Raw genomic sequence first — 20,147 nt, forward strand, 5'->3', positions numbered from 1 at the left:
TTGATGTGGATAAATACGAGAGGAGGGTGAGCAGAGCAATATTCCCCGACGTGACAACCATGTCACTTTACTTATAATAACTTTTTATTAATCTTAACCTTTAATAATTAATTAGTCAATGATTAAAACTGTAGGCTATGTGTTGCTACTTTGAGAGACCAAGTACATTGTCCATGAAGACAATTCAAAAGATGTCCCATTTGCACTGGGAGCTGCAGCGTTACTACAGCAGTTGTTGGGACACCCCCACATGTAAAGCGGTCAATCAAAACTCACAACAGTGACAGTTCGCCTGAATGATGCAGACGCACAGTGACGGCCCGAATAAGGCTGCTCAAAAGTGGTGCAAGTTAACAAACAAATGAGAAGAAGTTTTGATGCTAACTTTAAGATGCTGGTGATAAAACTAGCAGAGTCGACAATCAACTGCCAAGCAGCGAAGAAATATGGTGACGCAGAATGCAATGTACAGATATGGCGAACCCAAAAACACCGTCTTAAAAATGCTGACAGTCAAAGAAAAGCTTTCCGTGGTTCTGTGGTAATTATTGTCCATTAATGCATAAAAATAAAATAAAATATTTTTCTGCGTTTATCTTATAATTGCAGGACAATCTGCCAAGTATGGGGGCAAACGGTATGTATTTGAATTAAACAATGATAAAAAATTAATTTGTGTTTGAAAATCTTTTGTCTTGTGACCAAGGATTGGGAAAAAAATGGATGCGCTTGCAAAAATAACCAAAACACAGGATGTTGGTTTGTGAAGGAAGAGCGTGATAAAGCGCCTTTACTGGTCGGAATCAACTTTAGCATTAGGGGAGGAGGTTGTGGCCAGGTGGAGTTCCGTAGCCAACCACATCCAAAATGTCCACACGACACGATATATTGTTTCATCGTCATCATGATGTGCGCATGCGCAATAGTCACATCGCAGGACATGCATCTACAAAAGAAGTATGTCTGGAATAAGATAATTTACTCTTTATTTGGGTAATTGCAGGGGTCTGCAAAAGAGACATTTTTGCCAGTAGCTCCACCCAAAAAAATCTGTCTGGAGCCGCAAAATATAGGCTAGGCTATTTGAACCTTTCAATGACGTTTATACAGCCTGTCTATGTAATGGATATAAGATTGTGCACTAAGTTAAATTAATAATACATGTTAAAACTAGTGTCTTTCTAAAATGTTGTATATCCTTTAAAAATGCTAAAAAGCTAGTTATAATTTAATGTTAATTCATGCTGCTAAGGTTAAGTTTAAAAGCATATCGGTAATTGATTGGTTTGGTCTTAAGCTTTTGTTATTGTTTTACACTTCCGGTTTTACGCCAGCAGGGGGAGCGTGTTGTCTGAGCTTCATTCATTACACCATTGAATGAAAGCCAGCAACAAGGTGTTTGTTTCTTTCTTCTTTATTTCTCCCCTTACAGGTAAGAATACTGGTTAAAAGTGAATAAAACCAAGTATAAATGTGTTGTAAGTTTCCGGGAACAAGTTAGTGATATGTTTTCTGTATACAAAGTAATTTCAGTATGTTTATGAAGCAGTTTAAGCATGAATGTGTTTGCCGTGATGCGTGCATGCTAGCTTGAATCACACAGACAGAGAGCAATAGAGACACGTGTAGTGCGTCTACTGAGAGTGTGTTATTTAAGTTGTATCGGTCAGTTGAACAATTACAGTTACATGGTACAGTTTAAAGAAATATCACTCTGCAAGTGTGTATGTGTATAACTACTAAAGCAACTAAGAAAGAGTTAAATGTGTTTACATCAAACAAGCAGTAGATTATACAATATTGAGAAATACTAGCCTGTTATATGACAGATGTAAAGGTATTAAACAGTGCATGTATGTTCATCTAAGTGTATAATATTGTACAATGATAATATGATGTGTTATTGCATATTATTCATTACACCATTGAATGAAAGCCAGCAACAACGTGTTTGTTTCTTTCTTCTTTATTTCTCCCCTTACAGTACGCTGTACAGGGGTGTAACATTTGGAGGCACCGCTGGGATTGTGTGTTGCCTGGGCCAGTGTCTACTCGAGATTGATGTCCCAGAGCATCGTACAGCCCTTTTACATCTACCAGACATCGAGAGCAGGAGGTGAACCGGCTGCAGTGGTATCCCGACACCTGAGAAAAGTGTGCATGCAATCTGAGGTATCACGACATACTAGGAGGGCAACTACCACTCCTCAAAGGTCAAAGGCACTACTTAACCCAGACACCTAAGCTCTTCTGTTGAAAGATGGATTCATCAGAGTTAGAGAAGTTACAGCTTGAAATAATAGGAGGATTGTGTGCGCTGTCCAGAGCCATTTTGGTGGAATTACGTGACAATCTCTTCATCGCAGGCCCAGAATTTGAGCATGTCACTGGCAAGGGTCGTGCAGCACTCATCACACTCATTTCAAACCACATCCAGAGAGCGGAGTTAGAGAAACTGGAGGACAAAGGTATGTCTGACTTACTCCATCTACAAGACACAATTTCTGAGCTCCAGGTAGCTGAAAAGAAAGATAAATCAGGACAGATAAATGCCCAAGGAACACAATTAACAGAGCAACAAAGAGAACGAAATCAAGAAGAGGAAAGGCTAGTGAAAGAAATTGAGGCTCTGCAGCTTCAGTTGACGACAACACAGGGGCACGGGAAAACAGATGATCAAGAAAATATAGATATCAACAACAAGGCTTCTAGCAGAACATCTACACAGAGCGCATCTCACTGTCATCCACCTTGGCATAAAGACTTTAAAATATCTGGTTAAATTGGTGAGCCTGGACAGAAGGAGAGACTCACTTTTTCAAGTTTAGCTCGACAAATCGAACATGGCCTGAGCAAAGGAGTTCCAGAATCTGAGATTGTGGATGCCGTGATAAAAGCAATCTCCCCTGGCATGCAAATTCGTAGCTACCTAGAGGGAAAAGCTAACTTGACCTTACCCACATTAAGACGGATACTTCGTTCTCATTACCAGGAAAAGAGTGCAACCGAACTCTACAAACAGCTGACCTCAGAAGTTCAAGGCATCAAAGAAACTCTGCAGAACTTCCTCATTCGTGCTTTTGACCTCAGACAAAAGATTTTGTTTGCCTCACAAGAAGCAGAGTCAGGCCTCAAATATGACCCAGGTTTAGTACAGAACATGTTTCTTCACACTGTGTTAACTGGGCTACAAAATGATAACATAAAACGTGACCTTCGACCATACCTTGAACAAACTGACATCTCTGATGAACTGTTACTTGAGCGAATGAACACAGCATGTGCTTATGAGACGGAGAGCCAAAATAAAAGGAAGCTGTTGGGACAACAACGTCCTATAAATATTCACTCAGCCCAGTCCAACACTGCTCCTGTTGAAAAGAATGAAAAACCATCAACTCAACAGAACTCAGGTAAAATTCCCTCAACTGTATTGACTCAGCTTGAAGAAATGAGGTCTGAAATGACTTTGCTGAAAGATCTTAAAGTCGAAGTATCCCAGATAAGAGAGTCTATGCAGCAGCCCCAGTACATGTATAGAGATCAGCAGCCTCAAACAAGAGGATTGGATGGCACATCAGCTCAGCAGTTCCCAGGTCATCAGATGCAAGAATTGCCCCAGAGATACTGGTACACGCCTGGCCCCGGACAGAGAGGTGAGACTGCACAGTATCAGCAAAAGTTTGCCCCACAGCGCAGCTTCCCACCACAAAATCAGAGACGTATGAGGAGATGTTTTAGCTGTCAACAGCGGGGAGCTGAGGACTACTGTACACACTGTTTCAGGTGCGGCAGCAGTGAGCATTTCCTGGCTGGTTGTCGAGCTAGAGGACAAAGACATGTTGGAGGTGACCCTTTAAACGGGGAAAGGTCGCTCGCGCGGGACAGGGAGTGACCAGTCATACAGAGAGGTCCCAGCACTGTGCTCACTGTGGGAAAGAAGGTGAAGAGATGAGACTGAAACAATGTGCATCATGTAAAAATGAACTCTACTGTTCTAAGTCATGTCAAGTTAATGGTTGGGCTGTGCACCAAGAAAAATGTGTGCCATTTTCATGTATGACTGTGAACACTCACTCAAAAGGAAGAAAACAAGCAAAAGTGGCTCCTCTGGTAGGAAAAAAATATGTGATCGACTGTTACATTCAACATGAAAGAGTTCAAGCTTTGTGGGACTCAGGTTCCCAAGTAACAATAATGGATGAACAATGGAAACAAGAACACGTACCAGACTTGAGACTGAGAGACATTTCTGAAATTCTGGACAGTGCAGATACTCTTGACATTGTGGCAGCAAATGGTGAGAATATACCATATGCAGGCTGGGTGAAGATTACTTTCAGACTAGCTCCAGGAGAAGCAGTCACCACAGAAGTTATAGTTCCAACACTTGTGATGAAAGGTAACAATCTGTTTCGTCCCATAATTGGCTCTAATGTTATCGATCTCATTATAAACAGTGAATCAAAACAGTCCAGCTCTAACAACAGAGAACGCCTCAGTCACGCAGTGAGGGCAGCATTCCCTGATCTCAAGCCAAACCAAGCAGAAGCCTTTGTACAGCAAGTAAGTGTTGAGCAAAATCATGAATATGTTGTGAAGACAAAAAAAGACAGGATCAACATACCAAAACACATGTCTGTCAAAGTTGAGTGCCATGTAAATGTGTCTGCACCAGATGAAGATACAACACTTATCTTTGAGCCAGATGTGAACCCACGCTGGGCTGAGGGACTTCAATTCTGTGACACGCTTGTAAAAGTGGGAAAAGGTAATAAACCATCTATTACTGTTAGTGTACAGAATCCTACAGACCATGACATAGTGCTGGCAGGAAGGACTGTGATTGGGACTGTGCAGCAGATTCAGGCAGTTTATCCAGCTTCCATGCTAGAGGGTTGCCGCCCTCCACCTCCAGCAACTATGAATCACATCAGAGTTGAAAAGAAACACAGTAATGACAATTTATGGGACCCACCTGTGAATCTGAGCCACCTCAGCGAACCCGAGAAGGAGATAGCTCACCAGATGTTGAGAGAGGAGTCGGCTTCATTCTCAAAAACAGATGATGATATCGGCTGCATAGAGAAACTGCAACTCAGCATATCTCTGAAAGACACTGAACCTGTCGCAAAAACATACCTCTCTGTACCTAAGCCACTTTACAGAGAGATGAAAGATTACTTGCATGACCTCATCGCACAAGGCTGGGTGGAGAAGTCAAACTCACCGTATGCATCACCAGTGGTTTGTGTACGAAAAAAAGATGGGACTCTGCGGCTGTGTATTGACTTCCGTGAAGTGAACAAGAAAACCCTTCCTGATCGCCAACCGATTCCCAGAGTGCAAGACATCATGGATGGCCTAGGTGGAAATTCCTGGTTCTCTCTCTTAGATCAAGGTAAAGCTTACCATCAGGGCTTCATGGCTAAAGAAAGCAGACCTATGACAGCTTTTGTGACACCTTGGGGTCTTTATGAATGGATTCGAATACCCTTTGGTTTGATGAATGCCCCAGCTGCCTTCCAGCGATGTATGGAAGAATGTTTGGAAGGGCTGCGTGATGAGATCTTCATACCATACCTGGATGACACGCTTGTCTTTAGCAAATCATTTGAGGACCATGTTGAGGATGTGAGAACAGTGTTACAGCGACTACGTCAGCATGGGATAAAGTTGAAACCAAGTAAGTGTGAAGTCTTCAAGCGTGAGGTTCGTTATTTAGGACGTATATCTGCAGAGGGCAGCAAAATGGACCCTGCTGATACGCTTGCTGTCAGAGCTTTAAAGGAGAAGAAACCAAAGACTGTGGGAGAGCTGAGAGCTGTCATGGGACTACTGAGCTACAGGGGTGTAACACTAGCAAGCCAAAGACACAATATGAAATGTGCCCTGTCATATAGGTTCACTTTGCTAGTTTTCTGTCTTGTTAACAACGACCCTGGCCTCTTACAAAGTGGTCTTGTATCCTTGTTTTAAGCTTGCCAGTTTGTCATTTTACGACACATAGGCTAACTCAAAGTCTGTCTTCTTGTTTGACATTTTATAAATATGACCACTGATGACTGACTTGTGCTCTTAACTTCTGTAGTTTCTAATACCATACGAACCTGGAAGTGTTTTACAACTTGACAAAGTCAGCTGGTTTAGGTATCATAATATTTTGTTGTAAATCCCCTCGCATAGTTTCGCGCACCTCGCCGTACTTCCGGTGCCAAACTGCGCAGGCGCGTACGATCGCTAACATACGTCATCATTGTGTCAACAGGGTTGAGTAGACACTTTGATGTGTGATGTAACAATCCATAACTCGCTTATAATTAGATTTAGGATTTTCAGATCAAGATTGTGAACAGACAGTCAAATTTATCAGAATAACTATATCCCTTTAACTGAACCCAGAGAAGTTCATCATAGCGAACAGTCATGAAATCAAACAAAAAGAAAGGAAGGAAGGAGAAAACTTTAAAAAGCTCTCAACAGAAAAAGTCTAATCTCAAACAAAGCACAATGGATCCATCTAACATGGAAAAGGAAGCAGCATCTTTATAACGATCAACACAAAGCAGGGGATAATTAATATGGACACAACTTCGTCCCTTTGCAATCATTTGGAAATGGATGATGAAGAGGAACACTTTGCTGAGAAAGTAATGCTACTGAAAAATAGCTTTTGTATTATATTCAAGTCATTCTTTGACAGCCTTACTAAGAGGCAAAAAAATGATTTAAGCAGAGGCATATTGGACATGGAGGGGAAGAAGAAGCTGACCAGCATGTATGCAGATGTGCTGAGATTTTCCGTAGAGACAGTCACTTCATTGTATTTTGATGATATAGTTTGCAACGAGTTGAACTTAGGTTTAGGTCATAGAAGGGCCAGTAAAATCTACAATGAAAAAATGGAACAGAATTTAAAAGGCTCCTTCAGCGAGGCTTTCTGGGAAGTGGTTGGTGCTGACGCATCGATCAGAGTTACTCCCACATTTGCAGAGGCTTTCCTCAATATGTTCACCAATGGCGATGACTCCATTATCTTAAAGGCTATGAAAGATTTAAAACAACCCTTTGTTGTCCATTCTGGTACCTGTGCCAAGTGCCCAAACTGCAGAGCATGCAGAGGGGTGTTCAAAGGTGTCATAAGGACATTGAAAGATGTTCTCAAAAGCCTTTGCAAACAAATTGACACTTCAAGGAGCCACAGAAATGCAGATATCAAAAGTGAAGTCCCAGAGAAGAAGTCAGTCAATTGGCGGAGCAATGAAAAGATCGACACAGAGCAGGGGATAATTAATATGGACACAACTCCGTCCCTTCGCAATCATTTGGAAATGGATGAACTTTATGAGTTTGCTAATACAGAGGAAAGCTTTGTTGAGCAAGAAGCAGAGAAGAAGTCAAAGTGGTGGAGCATCTTCATCAAACAGAAAAAGAATAATGTGCAGCCAACTATTTCTGAAGAACAAGTCAGAGTCAAGTCAAATAGGTGGAGCTGGTTTAAGAAACTGAGGATGAATAAAGTGCAGCAAGTTGGAGTCAAGTCAAATAAGGGCAAGAAGAAGGAGGAGAAAAATACTCCATGGCGATTCCTCTGTTGCTGTGACTGCGAAGTCTTGGAATAGCCCCCCCTCTATACCTCACCAACCGTTCATTTTCTCCCCTTTTATCTCCCCCTTTAGCTCCACCCCCTCCCCAAACCTTTCACTTTATCACCTTATTCCCTCAGTTCTATAAAAACTGAAGCTGATAAAGTTGATTGTTGAAATTATAAATAGTGCACAACAACTGCACAACTTATTGAAAAGTAATTAATATTAGACCCTAGCTTTCCCTTTTCTACCTTTTAATCCTTGTCTCTCTTATTTAGGTTTACTCCGGGTGCTCCGGTTCCCCTAACACAAATTCTTAATTCGACTATAAAAAAAAATCCAATTTGAAAAAGAATAAATAAAGTAATTGACTTGAACCAGAAAATGACATGGAAAAAGTGATTATTTGCAAGTTATCTTAGGTTGACTGTTTTTTTCAGAGTTGATCTATGCCACCCACCATTCTGATGTAGGTTACTACACAATGTCTTCTGTTTCTGTCAAAAGAAATCAAAACATTTTAACCCTAACAATATACTGTCTCCCAATTTGGTGTCTTACTACAATTTAACTTTTGTAATGGAACTTTTAATCTTTTCCTGTATATTATATTAATTGAAATGTCTTTGTTGCCATTTAACAGGGGATCCAGCCAGAGTCAGTGGATGAGATGGTGGTTCGGAAACCAAAATTGAAGTTGGTGTCAAATCAGGTGTAAAATCCACCTTGTATGCAGCATATTCAGGTGAGTCAACCATATGAATGTTATTCTAAACATCTAGGATAGGATAGGATAGGATAATACTTTATTGATCCCCAGAGGGGAAATTCGGGCGTTACAGCAGCACAGACAAGAAAGCTCAAATACACATTAAACAGAATAGATGAGATAAATAAAAATAAAAATAAAAAATAAAAACAGGGGGTATATACAGTACAAAAATGAATGTTGAAGTTAACTGGGGGAATTGAGAATTGAAACAGTATTTGAAGAGAATGACAAGATAAAGTGACAAGTGATGATTAAAGTGACTTGGTATGATAAATAAATGGTATAATATAGTGCAATATGAACAATATAGTGTAATATAATGAAATGTTATATAATATAGACTAGTATAATAATAAATATATAGAATGTACAGTATATATGTATATATATCTATGTATATACGCACACACCTTGAGGATCCTGGGACTGATGTTGTCTGGTCCACTGGCTTTTCTGATGTGGAGTCTGGAGAGTTCTCTTTGTACCTGGCTGGTAGTAAGAGTGAGAGTGGGACAGTGAGCGGGGTGAGGGTGAGGGTGGGCTGTCCTTTGAAGCTGCTGATGAGGAGCTGAGAGAGGGGGGGAGGTGGTCAGGACCTTGATGGGAGGAAGAGGAAGAGCAGAGTCTCCAGCAGAGGTGTGCAAACAATTGCAGTTGGCAGTTCTATTAAAAACACACAAAATATAACTGATGAATCCTCATATAATCTTGTGTGGTGGGGCCCCTTCCTGACCCGGGTGTGATGTCTGTTGGAGAGAAATTGAAAGACATTTAGCCACAGCTGGGGATCTGTAAGATTCTTCATGGACTTGAGGAACTCACCATGGTGGAGTCCAAATTTGGTCTTGTGCCCTTCGGATCAGTTCTATCATACGAGTGCCCCTTAGAGGCTACTAGGGAAATAATGAAACATCCAAATGCCCCAGAATTCCCTCTGCTGCCTGTTGAAGGCTACAGGTTTCTAGCTGACTTTGAGTTTACTGCTGACTATGAGCAGCATTACCACCTTGAGAGCCTAAAGGTGTCTCACGAACTCTCTGCTGCCATAGAAGCTGAGACCAGGCAACAGTCTGTCAGCCCGCTGTGGGTCTCAGTACGAAAGCCAAGAGTGACTGCCAGCAGGTTCAGGGAGGCATGTCATGTACGTGGTGAGTTCTCAGCAAAAGCCCTGGCAGCGCATATTCTTAAAGGAGCGCCACAGACCCTGGCAATGAAAAGGGGTCTGAAGCAGGAGCCTGACATAATAAAACAGTTTTCTGATTTGTTTAATTTGTCTTCATTGTGCACCCTGATGCACCTCACCTTGGTGTCAGCCCAGATGGCAAAGTTTTTGACCCGACTGAAACTCCACCATTTGGACTGGTGGAAGTGAAATGCTGCAGTACCGATTCTGTTGCTGAGGTTAAGCACCTAACACCAGTCAGAGGTCAGGCCACACTTAAAAAGGGTCATAAATATTACTGGCAGGTTCAGGGCCAACTTGCCATCAGCGGACTGGAGTGGTGTGACTTTGTAACTGACACGCACACACACAGATCTCACAGTTCAGAGGGTCTGGAGGGATGAAGACACCATTCGTTCAATGAGGCAGCAGCTTGACATGTTCTATTACAACATCTATATGGATGTGTTTCTCAAGTCCAAACATTGAGTACTGTATGTGCTATCAATGCAGTTTATGAATTGTTGAGTGAAAAATCATAACCTTGTAAATAAGACTGTTTAATTAATGTTAAATGAAATGTTTACATGTGCCTTTTAATGAATTAAAACTAAAATGTATTTGTGTAACTGACTACAGTTCTGTTTTTTATGCTGCACTAAATAGTTATTCTACTTGACATGCTGTGATCCCATTTTAGATAAAAATGAGGAATATGTGATGTGAGGGTCTGTGTTTACTTCTTTTTTATTCAAATGTTAATCTCTTGACTTTGTAATGTAAATAAGTAACATATCATACACAAAATAATGAACATCACATATATACAATTCATGTGTTAATCTCTTGATTTGTAATGTAAATAACATATAAACAAAATAATATACATTACAGATATACAATTCATGTATACATTACATTTGATTAATTGTCATTAATAACTGGGGAATGTGCTAAATCCAACCAGCTAGACAGGCTTGTCACCTTTGATGTCCAGGGGGCCTTGGTAGTTCGTCAACAGGCAGCAAACTGCCCATAGTTGGTTGATGGAGCCGGCCAAGGAGAGAGGAACAACCCCATCCCAGATATGGTATTCCTTGACACGTCGTATTATCCTCTCCACCAACACTCTCAGGCAGGCAATAGCTTGAGTTTTTCCAGTGTCTGATGTGCTGAGCTGAGGGGCGGTTTTTAGTGGGGGGATGATCAGTGATGCCCCTACCTCTGCCAGCATATCCTCAATTAAAAACCCTTTGTCATTTATTATAAGACATTTGTTTTCTATTGAACCCCGTGAAGTCATGGAGTCTGTGGACAGTGTCAGCTTCACACCAAAAAATTTAAGTATTAGAAAAAATAGTGTCTAAGACTGGCATCTATTATGATGAGCTGCAGCTACCTTGTTCAATATTATTCCTGCAGATGTGGCTAATAACAAAAAAAACACCCTGAACTGTCACATGTAGTTAACTGTACATTTTGTCTTGTCTGAGGCATTAATTGAACACCTTTGTATTTCTCCTATAGACACAGTGTGGATTATTGGTGACTGGTCCGTCGAGGTGCCCAGAGAGCTGCAGAGACAGAGGAAGAAACCTGAGCTTCAACAACATCTGCATTTGTTGGTTCTTCTGGGGTGGATTTCGGTTGCTTCTCTTCAACAGCTCGCTGTGAGGGAGGTCTCCCCCGGATGGCCTGAGTGATGACACCCACAGACTGAGAGCTGAGACGTGTTTTAAGCCTCTTGACAAACCGTTACACCGCGCCCGCCTGTCAAGCTGGTCAGCTACACGCCTTATTGTGAATAACTCTTATCCTTCATCAAATCAAAACTGATGAGTCATCAAAACATTCACCCCCCGTACAGTGTGTGTCGATCGAGACATGAGCTAATCACACCTATTTGTTTGTTTTGTACCAAGCTGTAAACATGTTAATCTCTGCTATAAAAACAGACTTTTTTTAATGTTGTTTTTCAGATTAAATAAATATTTCTATATAAATGCACTCCTTTATGTCTACTTATGAGTATACATTTCAGATTTGAAATGACAAGACTAAAATGTGCATTAATGCTCAACTCAATAGCTTAGGGAAGGAAGTCTACTTTTACACAACTTTTTATTCTTTTGATAAATACTAATGCAGTTCATTTCTTAAAATGGGATGGAACAGAGTCATTGCAAAATGATGACCTTAAACACAGCCCCATTCTTAAATCAATATACATGGAGAGTAAATAAGATCAATAACTTGTGAATAAAAGCACAGTTAAAAATGATTTAGAAATGTAGTCTTCCCAGATCAATATCACATAATATCAACTTCTCCCATCTAAACTGGACAAAGGGTTTTAAAATGGGAAGAAAATGGTTTGATTGCAAGTTGTTTGGAGGAGATCTATTTTTATTTGAACAGCTGAAGCATGAATACAGTCTTCCAAGGTGCAAACCCTCCTCCTCCTCCTGAAGCTTGTGGAGCTCCTTGATGTACTGCTGTCTTATCTGCTGGCGATCTTCTCTCACCAGAACTTTGACTGTTGAAATGTCATTCTGAAGAAGCTCGAACATGTGACACGGATCCAGGAGAACATGGACTTTTAGTGAGGGGTCTTCAGGATGGCAAAGAAAGAGAGAAAATATCAGTTATTCATTAAATCATTTTTTTTGTTCTCATCTATTTTTCTGTATTCATCTGTGTGTAAGATTACATTTATAAATTCAACAGTGTACTACCCAGACAACAAAGGTCCAGTATTCAGGTAATCAACATCTATTCAAAGTTAAGAAGATAAACCTTATTGTAATCATTCTATTTTCAGCTCTCTCACTCACTCACACAATGATATTCCACATCAAATGATCTCAGATTGAGGAAAAATTAAGCAGCTTATTGTGGATAGTACTTCATTTTAACATGAAACAAATATAACCTGAATTATTTAAATCATTAACAGGTCCCAACTCTCTGTGCTTTAGTACAGAACATACAGTAACTCATTTATTATTAACATGAGCTCAGTACATGGCTGTATTCTTCAAACTATTTCTTATACTTTATATCTATGTGCTTTATATCTTATTTTCATTCCATATGTTATTTATATTTTATATTTCTACTGCTATATTCTGTAAATGAGTTCAGTGAAAATTAATATGGTTATTAATATAGTTACACAGTACACATTGCTGCGAGAGCTAAAAGCACTGCTAGGGAGAGTCAGGATGGGATAGGATGTGGGTAATGGAGAGAGAGAAATAGGAGAGGAGGACAACAGCAAACACAGATGCAGAAGCAGGTCAGGTCAGAAAAGCACATTTCCTTAGAAATAGGCCTCATTTCTATTCTTCTGTGCTTTGTAGACAGGACATCAAGCACAGAGGCACTGATCCAGAGTGGCTGAGAATGCCTCAAAGACTTGGCTGTACCACACACAGCATGGTAAGTTACATTTTTACCTGCATAATTTGTTCTATCATGAATAATCTTTTTTTCCCCCCATTTTCTTTCTTATTTCCTTAGCTACTTGTTATTATATGTGATCTTATTGTGTTGTGCATAATTCAATCACAAAAAAAGAATAAATTAACAGGTATATCTGTGGATATTTAGCTAATTTGATCAATGATTGCTTTACTTTTTAGGGATGTTTTGTTGACTGTGCTGCAAATAAGAAAGGCAGGGCAAAGAGAGCTTTTCTTGAGGTCGGAGTGACTGTATACAGAAAAGATTACTTGGAACGGCACGTCACTGAAGCACCACCAGGAGAGCATCAGATGTCAGGCCTCTTGTTTCATCTGGTGGGTTCTGATTTCAACAGCCGTTTTGTAATAACTTCAGTATATTCAAATCCATTTTTATTAACTTTGTCATTTACAGGCATCTCAATGATGGATTCCTCTGAGCCAACTGTTGTTTTAGAGCACGAGGCAATCATTGGTGGGTTCAAGGGCCTTTACTGGCTCATAAAAAAGTAACTGGCCCCCCACACAAACTACCCAAAGCTGTTGAGCCTGGCTGAGCTTCTAGGATGTAACTATTTCAAGAGATTAAAGGTAAAGGTCCCCTAGCCATAATTTCAAATTTAATTCAATCTTAACATTAATGAATACATTTTTTAAGTATTTTATATTTTACTTTTCCCAACGTCAGATTGACCAGAGGAATAATTATAGATCTCATCGTATCATTGACGGAATGCTTGAGATCTTAGCAGGAGTCATCGAGGAGCCGACTTCCAGGCTAGCACTGATGTCTCTATGTCCAGACTGCTTCATTTGCATGTCTGCTATAGGACCATTTATTTTGTCTGATTTTAGAATTGCATACATCCTTGGTCCGAATGAACTTTTAATACTAAATACTTGCCTTTGCTTTCTCTCAGATACCTGGATAAAGAGGGACATGTGTTGAGTCAATTCCTGGACTTGGTCTCTATTGACGATGGCAAAGCAGACTCTGTGTTGTGACAGCCATCAAGGATGTAATCTTGAGGAAGGGCCTCCCAACAGAGAAACTCTATGGACTTGGGACTGAGGGGGCAGCCGTGATGACAGGTAAATATTTAATGCCTATGTGAGCTTGTTTTGTCTGTTGTATCCCATGCTTGTCACTCATTGATTTTATATACATTTTGGCGGCGTGTGAATGGGGTCCCTATTCAATGGGGGTGAATAGGGACCACCTTTAAGAACTTCATTTATTTTTCAGAAACAGTGCAAATCGTACTGCAACACTCGGGGCAGCATCGGCTACCCTGGGTGTCAGTGATCTGAAAATAAAGGTAATAGTTATTTGATACCATTGTAGTTATCTTCTGTCTATTCATAACTAATCATTCTGTCCTTTATTGCAACATTTTCAGGAAGTGAAGGATACAAGCTGGCTCTTTCAGCACAGGGTCATCGAGACCCTACTGAGGAACTTGAGTGCATTCCTTGGAGCCTTGGCAGAGGAGGCAGAGATGAGAAGATGTCCAGTGGCAAAGGGACCCTACACATTCTGTGCTACATACAGATAAAGCGGCAGCAGTTTACCTCCAGGCTGATGTTTTGCCCCACCTCGCATGTCTGTCCAAAATCTTTCAAAAAGCAAATGTCAACTTTTTACAAATCAAGGAGCAGGTAAGCTTAATGTGTTTATTATCTATATTATCATCTATTTATTCAAATCTGTTTGATTTCACACATTGAAATGAGGGTTGTTTGCAGGTCTGACCAATACTTAACAGCATCTTTTCTTTTTTATATATAGGTTCCTGTCACAATTCAGTCTCTGGCTGGACAGACTCCACTCCCTGGATCATGCCTGCCTCGCCTCCATCAGGACCTCGATGATCCCCAAGGACTCGGAGCCAGCACGAGGAGGAGAGGAATAGGAGAGGGCGAGATGTCATGAAGCGCTGAGGGAGGAGCAGTGAGCCAGAACCCAGCGAGAGGTAAATGTCCAATTTTGAAACTATGAATGAGAGAAAATGGAATTTATACTCCTGAATAGACTATGGCCTGGCCCTTAATGACGGAGGTAACAGTGGGTGTAGGCTCTTTCTAAAAATATGTTGATTTATTCATTGTAGGTCATCCACCCTTACATAACTGGCCTGGAAACACACCTGGAGAGGAGGTTTCATGATCTGGACATTCTTGGGGCCTTCAGTATCTTGGGACCCGCACCGCAATCAACCACTCTACAAGATGATACAATCAACATCTCTCATCTGCGGACTCGCAGGAAATGTTGCCCTGAACATGAGAATGAGGTCCTGCAGGAGTGGTCCTCGTTCAAAAATCATGTCCTTCCTGGGGCATTCACGGTGGGTCAATTAAGCTGATTCTGACTACAATCAACTACAGTTCACAATACACACACATAGACTAATGCCTTGGTAAACCAAATGTTGTTTCAAGAACAATAACCAGGAGATCATGAGTCTGCTGGCAAGCGAGTTTGATGAGTGGACCAACCTCTACCCCTGTCTGAGCCTCCTTGCAGGCATTGCACTTGTTTTACCCGTTTCCTGTGTCAATTACAACGTGATTTCTCAACGGTGAACAGGGTAAGAGCATGACCTTGAACAGGACAACAAATAATCATGCATTTTCTTCATATTAGTGCAGTTTGTGGTATTTTCTTTGCTTTATCCTCAGGTGAAAACAGACCTGAAACCAGCTTCAAGGTGAACACCTGGCTGCCTGCCTGAGGATCTCCATAAACGGACCCCATCCTGAGGCCTTCTCATGTAATAGGGCATTGGAATATTTTTTCAGAAAGCCCCATAAAATAAAATGTTCAAACACATCTTGCAAACTTTGCAACAAGTAGGCTGTGGAGCAGTCAAATGAGCGCTCTGTATATAATTTGAAAGTAAGGCACAACTGGCTTTCTGTCAGGCTGTCACAGTCTGTAGTAAGATGCCAAAGGGGAAACATGTTATGCTATTATTTGGATTTATTATTTATATTTATTTATGTTATATTTGAATAAACAAATCTAATACCCTGATCTTATGAACATTCTATTATTATTATTATTATTGTTATGTATGCACTCGGAAACACTGGGCAGGTACTATACTGTACTATATACTATAAAATGAATGTACAACTTCAGGACATAATTCAGTAAACTTACCCATGTCCCTCCGGCTTGTGTCACTCACATGCTCCATCATTTCTACATTTGATTTTATACAGAAAATGATTAAACTGTTTCCCCTGTATTAGAGAAGCCTGCATGTTTTATGACGCTTCCTCTTGTTTCCGTGCAGCAGATTCTTCAGAGGACCCATTCAGCTCCCGTCAGGATGAATCCTCAGAGGGCGTGAGTCACAACTTTGTGGTGGAGGGTCTCCTCCAGGGGACCAGAGATTTAAGCATCACACCCAGAGACAACCAGGGGGACGTGTTTAGCAGGAAGGCCCGTTCTTTCATCACAGAGGAGAACCTGGAAGCCCTTCGCAAGGCTGACCGCAAGGGCCGGGACGTGGTGGTGGGCCTGTCCAACGCCTGCTGCAAGTGGGGCTGCAGCAAGAGCGAGATCAGCTCCCTTTGCTGAGAGACCCCCACACCCTTCATGTGAGAGGGAAGACACAGGCAGACGAATATGTGTACAACACACATTTATACATCCGCACTTCTGTTTCACTCTTTATAAATCAATCAAATGTCTTCAGTGAAACCGTTAAACAAAAGTTTAAATTGTTGTTTTATTTTGAGTCTGAATGAATGGAAAGGGCTGCTTGTGTCCATAAAGTTTCTGTGTAATTTCTGCAAAATAAAACTCATTTTTGGCTTTTTACATATCATTCAGTTGTTTTTACCTTCTTATATTTTGCTCGACTGTCTAAAATGTGAGCACTAAGCAACATTTAGCGAAGTTACAGTGGCAAGAAAAAAACTGCGTTTAGGAGTCAGAAACCGCAAGCAGAACCGGACTCATGTTGAACGGACGTCTGCTGAAACTACGCTGGGCTCAAAGGCTTTAAATATTTAGGCTGGGCTTGTAAACTGGGATAGAGGGAGATGTAGAAAGAAAGAGATGGATAGAAACAAACAGAGCATCAACAACAACAATGAATACAACAGACGTGACTCTCAAGATTATGTATGTTATTAATCTTGTGTTTGTATAATTCCTTATACACACCAGTAGTTTGCGTGATAGAAATTCATACCACCACTATTTTACTGACAGTGCTTTGTGTTGTTGTTGTTGTTGTTAAGGCTATTCTAAGTTTCATGGTAAGTAAAAGTACTTCATAGTACCTGTGCATGTAGTCTAAGAAGTACTAAGTCCAACCATATCAGAATCATTGTGTACTTATGGAGGAAAATGTTTTTACAAGACATCAAAGTCAGAAAAAAAGGCTCATTATAGTGATTTATAAGGGACTTTGACAGTGGATTTCTCAGAAAGCACACAGTAAAAGTACTTCATAGTACCTGTGCAATATCAGAATCACTGTTTACTTAGGTAAGAAAATATATATAATTATTGTTTTCTCCAAAAAAACTGTTTTGTTTTGTTTTTTAATTGTGAACACCTTATTTTGAAAAACGGAAGTTACCGCAGACTCGCAGTATTATTCTCACACTAACTTCCCCGACCTCCGAAGCTATTCCCTGAACAGTATTGTGTTTACTCCCGTTTCATACACGTGTATCTCATAGTCAGTTTTATGGTAAGACCTAGACATTTAGCACTTGACTTCATCGCTCTCTCTGTCTGTTCCTCCTGCTCGCTCTGGAGTCCGGAGCATTTACCATAAAGATCAGAATACGTGGGCACTTGAAATTTAGGGGCGGCTCACTTCACCATGTAAACTCAAGGAGCGGCTGACTTCTTGTTTGACATTTTATAAATATGACCACTGATGACTGACTTGTGCTCTTAACTTCTCTAGTTTCTAATACCATACGAACCTGGAAGTGTTTTACAACTTGACAAAGTCAGCTGGTTTAGGTATCATAATATTTTGTTGTAAATCCCCTCGCATAGTTTCGCGCACCTCGCCGTACTTCCGGTGCCAAACTGCGCAGGCGCGTACGATCGCTAACATACGTCATCATTGTGTCAACAGGGTTGAGTAGACGCTTTGATGTGTGACGTAACAATCCATAACTCGCTTATAATTAGATTTAGGATTTTCAGATCAAGATTGTGAACAGACAGTCAAATTTATCAGAATAACTATATCCCTTTAACTGAACCCAGAGAAGTTCATCAAAGCGAACAGTCATGAAATCAAACAAAAAGAAAGGAAGGAAGGGGAAAACTTCAAAAAGCTCTCAACAGAAAAAGTCTAATCTCAAACAAAGCACAATGGATCCATCTAACATGGAAAAGGAAGCAGCATCTTTAGCTCCTAGAGACAAAAATGATATGGTGAAAGAAGACGAGGAAGCATTAATTACCCCAGAAGAATATACCGAATGGCTAATCCAGGATGCAATGAAGACGGCCTTCGAAGGCCTCCAAGAGATAAAAGAGAAAGAAGCCATGTGGGAAGCCGAAGGCATAGACTATGAAGAATACTGCCGGAGGTTGGATGAGTATTATGATGAGTATTATTCAGCCCGTGAGATGGAAGCTGAAAATCTAACAAAGTGTAAGGCTAGGTTTCTTATTTGGAGGAAAAATAAATCAGAGAAAGAGAAAGTTCCTGCAACTTCGTCCTCCACCGATTCAATTGTGAAGCCTGAGGTCATGGTGGAAGAACATAGTAGAAATAACACACCACCTTCTGCAGAGGTTAGAGAGATGAGATTTAGCTCTCCCCTTCCTAAAGATTCATCTCCATCCACCTCAATGTGCTCCAGTGAGGTTGTAACGATCGACACAAAGCAGGGGATAATTAATTTGGACACAACTCCGTCCCTTTGCAATCATTTGGAAATGGATGAACTTTTTGAGTTTGCTAATACAGAGGAAAACTTTGCTGAGCAAGAAGACCCGAGCTCTGCCCTTGTGGAAGCAGCATCTTTAGCACCTAGAGACAATTCCTCTACCCAGACTGATGCTCCTGTCCAAGACAAGACCAAGGATATGTGTAGAGAATCTGAAGAGAAGAATGACAAAAATTATATGGTGGAAGAAGAAGAGGAAGCAGAAATTGACGCAGATGAATATGCCGTATGGCTCCTCCAGGACGCAATGAAGACGGCCTTAGAAGGCCTCCAAGAGATAGACGAGAAAGAAGCCATGTGGGAAGCCAAAGGCATAGACTATGAAGAATACTGCCGGAGGTTGGATGAGTATTCTGATGAGTATTTTTCAGCCCGCGACATGGAAGCTGAAAATCAAACAGAGTGTAAGGCTAGGTTTCTTATTTGGAAGCAAAATGAATCAGAGAAAGAGAAAGTTCCTTCAACTTCGTCCTCCACCGATTCATTTGTGAAGCCTGAGGTCATGGTGGAAGAACATGTTAGAAATAACACACCACCTTCTGCAGAGGTTAGAGAGATGAGATTTAGCTCTCCCCTTCCTAAAGATTCATCTCCATCCACCTCAATGTGCTCCAGTGAGGTTGTAACGATCGACACAAAGCAGGGGATAATTAATATGGACACAACTCCGTCCCTTTGCAATCATTTGGAAATGGATGAACTTTTTGAGTTTGCTAATACAGAGGAAAACTTTGCTGAGCAAGAAGACCCGAGCTCTGTCCTTGTGGAAGCAGCATCTTTAGCACCTAGAGACAATTCCTCTACCCAGACTGATGCTCCTGTCCAAGACAAGACCAAGGATATGTGTAGAGAATCTGAAGAGAAGAATGACAAAAATTATATGGTGGAAGAAGAAGAGGAAGCAGAAATTGACGCAGATGAATATGCCGTATGGCTCCTCCAGGACGCAATGAAGACGGCCTTAGAAGGCCTCCAAGAGATAGACGAGAAAGAAGCCATGTGGGAAGCCAAAGGCATAGACTATGAAGAATACTGCCGGAGGTTGGATGAGTATTCTGATGAGTATTTTTCAGCCCGCGACATGGAAGCTGAAAATCAAACAGAGTGTAAGGCTAGGTTTCTTATTTGGAAGCAAAATGAATCAGAGAAAGAGAAAGTTCCTTCAACTTCGTCCTCCACCGATTCATTTGTGAAGCCTGAGGTCATGGTGGAAGAACATG

At 40.9% G+C, this 20,147-nt stretch overlaps 3 long non-coding RNA genes across 3 annotated transcripts; all 3 read left to right on the plus strand.

The window, feature by feature from the left end:
- The first annotated feature begins 1,946 nt into the window (after positions 1-1,946).
- On the plus strand, positions 1,947-11,530 carry LOC109976275 (uncharacterized). The gene is made up of 3 exons (XR_010668922.1): positions 1,947-2,172; positions 8,233-8,334; positions 11,051-11,530. It is a non-coding gene; the product is annotated as an uncharacterized lncRNA (long non-coding RNA).
- A 1,300-nt stretch (positions 11,531-12,830) lies between these two features.
- LOC136183112 (uncharacterized) lies at positions 12,831-13,802 on the plus strand. The gene is made up of 4 exons (XR_010668924.1): positions 12,831-12,964; positions 13,168-13,323; positions 13,403-13,578; positions 13,676-13,802. It is a non-coding gene; the product is annotated as an uncharacterized lncRNA (long non-coding RNA).
- A 1,034-nt stretch (positions 13,803-14,836) lies between these two features.
- On the plus strand, positions 14,837-16,429 carry LOC136183111 (uncharacterized). The gene is made up of 5 exons (XR_010668923.1): positions 14,837-14,960; positions 15,099-15,335; positions 15,430-15,578; positions 15,670-15,761; positions 16,290-16,429. It is a non-coding gene; the product is annotated as an uncharacterized lncRNA (long non-coding RNA).
- Positions 16,430-20,147: the final 3,718 nt, after the last annotated feature.

The sequence above is a fragment of the Labrus bergylta genome, chromosome 16 (genome assembly GCF_963930695.1).
Source record: "Labrus bergylta chromosome 16, fLabBer1.1, whole genome shotgun sequence".
Taxonomy (NCBI): domain Eukaryota; kingdom Metazoa; phylum Chordata; class Actinopteri; order Labriformes; family Labridae; genus Labrus; species Labrus bergylta.